The sequence below is a fragment of the Colias eurytheme genome, chromosome 13, assembly GCF_061535395.1.
Source record: "Colias eurytheme isolate Ceu_HAF_F1 chromosome 13, ilColEury1 Martin Lab GWU primary, whole genome shotgun sequence".
NCBI lineage: Eukaryota > Metazoa > Arthropoda > Insecta > Lepidoptera > Pieridae > Colias > Colias eurytheme.
Window position 1 is genome coordinate 10664335 of NC_142992.1, and position 9172 is coordinate 10673506.

Genomic DNA, 9172 nt, shown 5'->3' on the forward strand with positions numbered 1-9172 from the left:
TGTGATTGCAACGATTAAACACACTACACAACTCACAAGTACGTTCACAAAGTTTCCCTTCCATACATAACTGCTGAATTAAATTGGTATATTTTGTTAGTTTGATGACTCTATCATTCGGGCATTTCCCCGCATATATCTAGAATGGTTTATTTAAAACTTGTTTTTCTTGGCAGCCGATATTTATAATAAGGTATGATTGATGTTATAGAATTCTAACGAATGGAGTATTGAATACCGTAGATTATAATTATATTGTTTTACAATATATTAGGAATAGGAATATCATCATCATTACATAGTATAAAACAAAGTCGCTTTCTTCCCTATGTCCCTTTGTATGCTTAAATCTTTAGAACTACGCAACGGATTTTGATGCGGTTTTTTTTAATAGATAGAGTGATTAAAGGGGAAGGTTTTAGTATGTAAATTAATAGGTTTTAGACAAAGCGGGCGAAGCTGCGGGCGGTAAGCTAGTAATATACATAATAGGAAAGGAAGATGGCGTTGGGTTAGTTGGGTTAGATATATTTTAACTACTGATTGACGATTCTTTAAATAATTATTGACATGATGCCTACCTTGCCATCTCAATCTATATTTCATAATGAATGATCAAGCAGTTTCCTCTTTCATCTAAAACTGTTGTGTGTCGTATCTTTTTGATTTTATTTTAAGAGATGGTTACGATAAATAAGTTACATTTGGATTGATTTTTTTCTTTATTTAATTAAATGTAAATTTAATAAAAAATAGCGTGTGTCAGAAGTGAAACTTTTTTGGCAAGATTAGATTTCAAGGTACCAAAATCGTAGCCTTTCTATGACGATTGATATGACGTTATCCAAACTATGAAACTAACCTACGCGTACGGTCATCGGTTACCCTTGACTCGCTCGTCACCTTGCGTCGCTACATCTATTATGCACGACGCATTTTATTTGAAAAGTAATTGTTCAACGGTAGCGGACCTAGCTCATTTGGTTGATTTTCTGTTTATTTACGAATTATTAATGATCATAATATTATGTTGATAATATAGTTTTGTAGGTAGTTCATATGTAGATATTGTTACTGTAGAATGCGTTTGAAAATGATTATCTTTTAAGACTAATTAATGTTTAATTAACTAAATAACTGTTTTTATTTAACTACTTCTACGTCGACTATTACTACTTACAACGTATTCTTCTTAATTTTCTACAGTGAGGTCATTTTCTATCATTACTACATAAAATATAAATGTTCTAATGGTATAGTTCTTTGTATTCTAAGATATCCATCAAAATTCAAAGTAAAATTTTTTTATTGATTTTTCACAAAATTTTTACAAATTTTTACATAAAATGTAAATCCCTGGTTAACCCACCAGATATGTATTGACTTTTACCTATAAGTAGCTAATTCAGTTTACATTGACCAAGTACAGAATGGCAGGTCACATGTCATCGAACTGTTTGGTTCTACGTCATGACAGTTCCTCTATTTCACAATGTATTTTATAAATATTTCACTGCAATTTAAATTCTAGTATATTTCTTGTAAATCAGGGATAATTCTTACAATTTCTAGGGCATTGTAACTATCGGAATAGTGTACATAGGTACTCATACTTTAACGTATAAAAAAGAAAAGAAAGATGTTGCACAAATAAATTAAAAAAAATGTATGCGTGTACTAGAGTACACACGTAAGAAGTGAAACTTCTTTATGACCTTAAAAATGTCACGAGTATGGCGTAACGCAAAAATGTCACGCGTACGGCGTAACGCAAAAATGTTACACTAAATTTTTGTCCAACCCCGATAAAGAAGTTTCACTTCAATAAGTCAACTAACATACCCTGAAAACATAACTATCCTTTTGCATAGTCAGTCAAGCTCCCAAATAAGCAAACCGATCCACAGATCATATTATAGCAATACAAATGAATTCCGCGAAGCTATACTTATAGATAAGTGTTTTTGTCCGTCTGTGCGCCTAGACCAAAGTCACGCCGGTCAAATGATGTTCAAACTGTGTACTAACATTGCTATGACATTGGTGTCCAAGGTCAGTTTTTGATTGCTATCTAGTTGTTTCCAACGTTAATGTTTAGTGCATTTATTTAGGTATTTATATTTGTGTTTAAGATCTTTGTTTGTGTTATATTATGTATCTGTCACGGCTAAAGGTAGGTGAGAACATAAACTTAAGATTAGCCGGCTAAACTTAGGTTTATTTTCGACGAGGTGTTAATGTTAGTTTGTTCTATCTTTAGCCGGCTAAACTTAAGTGTAACCGCAGGCCCGTGGCTAAAAATGTCGGGGTGGGTAGATTTGGTTAGCACCGGGCCGGTGGAGGGCTTGAGGGGCCCGCACAGTGCCAGAAAACACTCGCCCTGTTCCTTACATGTATTATAGTAACCAAATCTACCCACCCCGACTCAGGGCAGAAAGCTGGTGGCTAGGTTAGGTTAGGTTAGAACTCTTAAGACCCGCACGAGCCGAGCGAGCGCAGCGAGCGTGCTGCGGCAGCAGCCGGCGAAGTGCCAGAAAACACTCGCCCTGTTCCTTACATGTATTATAGTAACCAAATCTACCCACCCCGACATTTTTAGCCACGGGCCTGCGGTTACACTTAAGTTTAGCCGGCTAAAGATAGAACAAACTAACATTAACACCTCGTCGAAAATAAACCTAAGTTTAGCCGGCTAATCTTAAGTTTATGTTCTCACCTACCTTTAGCCGTAACATATCTACTAGTTAAGATAAGTGTTTGATTGATAAGCTTTGTTGTACAGTGGTTAAAGTGGCAGTTGAAGCAATGAGTCGATTTTGTATGAAGATTAGTAAATTAAGGGTTCTAAGTCCAGTGCAAGATTCGATTTCAGGTGTGCGATGCGGAAGTAACTGGAGCTTTTTATTTGACTTATTTCGATAGATCATTTTAAGATTAGGTCATTTTTTATTGAATTTCTAACTGATGTATTTGTTTCCTGTCGAAGACTTTAACCACTGAGCCACTGCTCTAATTTTGTTCAAATTTATCTAGAACTTTGTTAATGTTCTTGGTGAACTAACACCATTATTTTTGTAAAAGGTAGAGACGCAGAAAAAAATATTATTTATACTTATATTTAGTAATAAATATTCTTATTAAGTAATTATGAGTGCAGTGACCTAATGTTTTATTTATGAGTTTAATAAAATACATTTTAATGACGTTACAATGTGCATTATTATTTCCCTAATTTATTGGTACAATTATTGTTACTTTCATTTTATATCTTAGATTTTCAAATACACTAAAATCTATTTCGTTCGTCGCAAAAATAGAAGTTGCTACATTTATTTTTATCTAGCTGTCCGGGATAAAAAGGTAAAACTATTATATTTATCAAGTCCTACTAATATTATAAATGCGAAAGTTTGTGAGGATGGATGTATGTGTATTTGTTGCCATTTTAGGCAAATACTACTGAACCGATTACAATATACCACACATATAGAGGGTAACTAGTCATTTAATATCGAAATCTTTTTATTCATATATGACACAACAACATATCGATATATATATATATATATATATATATATCTTTATTACTTAGGTACTTATTAAAGTAGCTATAGTCGGTATTTAGCTCTATCTATACATGTTGAGTTTCACCAAAATCCGTCCACTTCTTTCAGATTTAACGAGCGTCATACATCATAAATACAGATTATAATACAAGTAGAAAAATACACGTACATAAGCATTGTGTAATAAATGGCGGGTTTTTGACCGTGATGTGATTGAACTTCCACGTGTTGGTTCTCCGAAGATTTGCTTGTTTTGATAAAATGTAGTATACATTGAATACTAGTATTAGACCGCGGCTATCCAATACCTGTTCGTGTAAAAGAATGTGGAAATAAAGTATGAATAAGATTATTATATGGGCAAATTTCATCCAGATTTAACCAGCCGTTTTGGTGTGAAAGTGACATCGTTTTGAGAGATTTTCAACAATTATAACATTAATAGTAATTAATATCTACATACATATTATACCTATATAGCTTACCGACCGCGGCTTCGCCCGCTTTGTCTAAAACCCAATAAATTATATACTAAAACCTTCCTCTTGAATCACTCTATCTATTACAAAAAACCGCATCAAAATCCGTTGCGTAGTTTTAAATATTTAAGCATAGTACATAGGGACATAGGGATATAAAAGGCGACTTTGTTTTATACTATGTAGTGATTAAGTGATTAAAGGAAGATGATAAATGTTTAAAATATAAGTACATACATATGTATGTATGTACAGATGGCTCTACATTTTTAAATAACTACAACTTTAGTAAAACTACGAAATTGCAGCCAAATTATTCAAACCGTCCTCTATTTGCGATTCCATACCCATTGCAAAACAAATAAAAACTATAAAAATCCGATGAACCTAAGTTGAATTAAACTATGCTCGTTGAATCCTAAAACATGCCGGTCCCTAATCAATGTCCCAAAACAAAAGGTGTCTACGAACCTGCGCCCGCGCATGTTGGCTGTGCGCATGTGTGCGTGATGGCAAAGAGCTTGGGAATAACGTAGAGTGTGTAATGCTTTTATATTAAATTAATGTAGGAATAAATGAGAATTATGTTTTGAAAGTTTTAGTTGATTTAGGAAGGAAAGTGTATTGAAAACGTTAAAGAAACAGAGAAAATAGAGAAGAGGAACAGCAAAGAATATTAAGCTCTACATTATAAGCTATACAGTACTTAGGTGTTTTATCTCTCTTAATTTGCACTATATTTAGTTACTATTCAGACTTTAACATTATCAGCATAGAAGAAGGAGAAGAATAAGAAACCACTTTTATGTTCTTTCCAATTACATTTATTTTGTCACATTTGAAAACTTAATACATTAATACGTTTTCGATCAACTCAAACTGCTTTTACATCCTTTTCATTTTGTCACATCTGCACATTAATCTATGACGCTGTTTCGTTACATACAATCGTCCTCCTTCTAACAAGGGCGATCGGCCGACAACCCAACTCCGCTTCTAATGCACGCTATATACTAGCTCTGCGATCGGATGCGCTTGCGCAGCCGGTATAATTATTTAGTTTTTTTATATAGAGATTAATAAGGAATAGATTGTAATAGGCTGGTGTTATGAATTTGTGTAGCTGTAGGTTATGTGCAAAAATGGTTGAATCGATTTGGATGAATTTCGTTATTTAGATAAATTATGGATAAATTGGAGGATTATGAAGAAGAATATTTCTATTCAGGTAATAATAGAAACAATTAAAAGTACGTAACACGTTAGAAATATTTTTAGTGAAGTTTATAGAGCTGTATATGATTCACGCTGCCTTTCAGCAATCATTGACTGATTGACAGTGTGTGATATCACTTGATGTCAGTGATGTCATCATTGTAAAGAGAATACATAAATTAATTATTCAATAGTTTATTGAAATAAATAGGTATGGCTTGTTTATTATTAAATAGCTAAATAGAATATAGAAATACCTTACTAAATATTTTATAGTTATATATTAATCTATAATTTAATAGGTATATTGTATTTCTTATACCAGAGAACAATGATTGGGAAATCTTCATGCATACTTGGTTACGAAACTAATATCATTAAAATTGATAGAGCAGTTTTGAATATATTACGTATATTAATGACGTTTAAAACATTAAATTGTCATTCAGACATACATGGTGTCAATTACTCCTGGGTTACATAGGACATTTTTTATTACTTATTCGTCCTTTTAATCGCGATAATGTTATTTTTTATTTAATTGCAATAAAGTATTTTTTTATATTTTATTAAATTTTAATCAAAATGACGCAAATAGTAAATATAATTAGATGAATTTATTAATGATGAAAGGCAATATTTTAACACAGAGTTTATAAATAATCTGTGAATTTGCCGCCAAAATGGCTGTCAAATTTTGCCGCTCTATAACCTAACTTGTTTGATCATAGTGTGGATCTATTACGGGTTTACTATTTTTAAAGTCTCTGATGTCCCGACGACCTTTACAGATTTTTTGCTCCAATTTGCTTTAAACCTTTTTTATTCAACGACCCAATTAATGTGTGGATTTTGCGTACTTTTATCTTTTTAGTCATTAAATAGTGATTTAGAATAACTATTAGATTATATTGCTTATAAGATTGCGATCGTATTTTACTCTCAATGTACAAATTCCGCGTATAAAATCGAAAGGCAAACATACCATCGAGATGTAAATTACAAAAATAAAATTACACACGATTGAGGAAGTTTACATTTATGGCGAAGAAATTCTTTTTTTAAATTTGACGTTTTGCGTTCGCGCCGAAACAGCGCAGAGCAAACACGAGCTTCTGTTGCAGTCATCAAACGAATCCTTTGCCGAAATTAGTCAGAGTTCCCGAAAAATACGGCTATTGACCCCCTCAGGGCAACACCTAAATATTTTAGTTCCCAAAAAATACACCATGTTTACATAACACGGCGAAATTTTGAAGAAACTTCGGCAAAGGGCCGATTCACTCACACAGATAAGAATTTCGTCGGTGATGCGTGTGTGAGTGACGCACACACGGAGAAGACATAAAAATGCCCAATCCGTACATGTCGCACCACTACAATGAAGGGAGGACGTAAGTCGCATACAAGTGCATAATTCGGCCGAGATGCAAAAAAAAATATTTGGCAATGCGGCCCCTACTCGCCCGCCAGTCGCCCGCCCGACAGGGTTAGGTTAGGTTAGATTTTTTGGCTCCAAAACGCTCGTTGGTGATTTTTAAAAAGTATTTAATGTCTACATCAATAGTTCTCTTCCTGGCTGTATATTAGCGCAGCCAGTGCGTCGCAATTTTTTGAATAATAAAGTACTCGGAACGCGTCGGCGCGCTCTAGTCAGATTCTAATACGAATTTCAATTTGAATTTTCTTTTTAATTGTCAACGAGTGTTTTTAATATCTACACCCTGAAGGCGGGCGAAGTTATTTCTTATTTTGCATCTATATTTCACAGACGTATCCGATGATGGCATAAACTGTTCAATAGAATTCAAGATTTTTTTCTTTTTTCGCAAATCACAAAAGACTGCTGCAGTGCCGTGTGATCGTGTGGTGTTTGAAACTTTTATTTAGAATTTATTATTTGGACTTTGTGTTATTTTTGGTTGGTTTATTTGGTAAGTACTTTTTATTTTGTTTTATTATTTTATTTATTTCTACGAAAATTTTACAATACAATGTTTTTTATTGTTTTATGATTTATAAAAAATTATTAAACTTTTATTACACCTCGGAACCTACATCGTTCAGAACTTACTCGACGAATATAATAATCTGCAGCTTTTAATAAAATTGTGAAATAAATACAAAAGACAAAGAAATATAAATTACAAATAAAGAAACACAATTTATTGTATAATTCTTTAATTCCCGGCTAGACGCTAGGCACAAGGACACGTCGTCCAGTGACGTCAATAGCAATAGAAACTGACAAGAAATTCCGCCATCTTGATTTTGTGCTTTTTTCTCGAAAGCCTACAAAATGCGCGGGCGCGTCAGGGACATGCTGGCCACAGATTCAATATGCTTTTAAAGTTTATTTATTTGAAGAATAGAAGATTAGAATACTATTTATGTAATTATATAGAACGAAAATAATATGAATAGGAAGCTCTACATTTCGCCATTGTTGTAAAACTTGTTAGTTCTTTCAATTAGGCGTTTTTAAAGTTAAATAAATGCTCAATATTTTTTCCTTCCTTTATTCCAAAGGGTTGTAAAAAACTTCGTCTTAATCTTTTAAAATTTTTGTTTTTGAACTACTGAAAATCGTTGTTTTGACCAAGTTTTTAAAGGATAATAGAAATATAAATATCTATTTTACAATTTGTATATAAATAATTATACCCTGGGGCAATAATTTATTTTACAATTTTAACATGGAGATATTTCTATAGATTTTACGAGTCTGGTAAAACGAGCTTAGTCGTTGGTAGAGTTTCAATCTATAATATAAAAATGAATCGCAAAATGTAAGAGCATAGCTCGAGAACGGCTGAACCGATTTCGTTAATACTTTTTTTATAATATTCCTAGAAGTAAGAGTGTGGTTCTTATGGACAGGAAACGTAAACATGTACCACGGGTGAAGCCGGAGCAGACTACTAGTAAAAGATAAAAATTAAAAATGCTTCAAGTAGTTACTACCTATTCAAAAAAGTATTTTCGATAGTTGACCAATAATTCCAAAGACTACGTAAAACTTTTCTTCTGCAGTTCTATTGTTTCCTAATATAATCATAAGTGTCTACTTACGCGTTTTTCAGAAATAAAACTTTTACTAAGAAACTGAAAACTTGGTTTTAATATATGTAATTAACCAATCCCATCTAAATGGGATTCTGACTATGACTACCTACTAATAATATTGTAATCTATAGAATAGTATTTACTACAATAGTATCTAAATACTATTCTATAGATTACAATATTATGGATTACAATATTATAGATTACAATATTATGGATTACAATATTATAGATTACAATATTATGGACTACGCTAATTAAACTTAATTTTATGTAAGAGCACAAAAACAAGATGCTATGTATCTTTATTTAAGTTCCTTGAAGGCTTTTCTCTGTATAAACTGCTTTCCGAACCGGTGGTACCTAATGTATTGTAATGACGATTTAAATGCTCTTCTAAAAGAAGGTTTGTTATATTGTACTAGGTTTCCGCCCGCGGCTTCGCCCGCGCAATCAAAGAAATACCCGCATAGTTCCCGTTCCCGTGGGATTTCCGGGATTGCGTCATTTTCCCGGGATAAAAAGTAGCCTATGTCCTTTCTCGGGTATCAAAATATCTCCATACCAAATTTCATGAAAATTGGTTCAGTAATTTAGGCGTGATTGAGTAACAGACAGACAGACAGAGTTACTTTCGCATTTATAATATTAGTATGGATTGTGTAGAGTTGCAATTTGAATAAACTAGAGACGTCTGTTTGTCTGTTTATTAGTCACTTCAAAAGTGATTTGTAATATTGTAGCGGTTTCTACCGTCCAATAGATAGTTCTTATCAATATAACATTCTTATTAAAATGTATTAATAAAGTTTTAACATATGAAACCTAATATAATATTATGTCGCT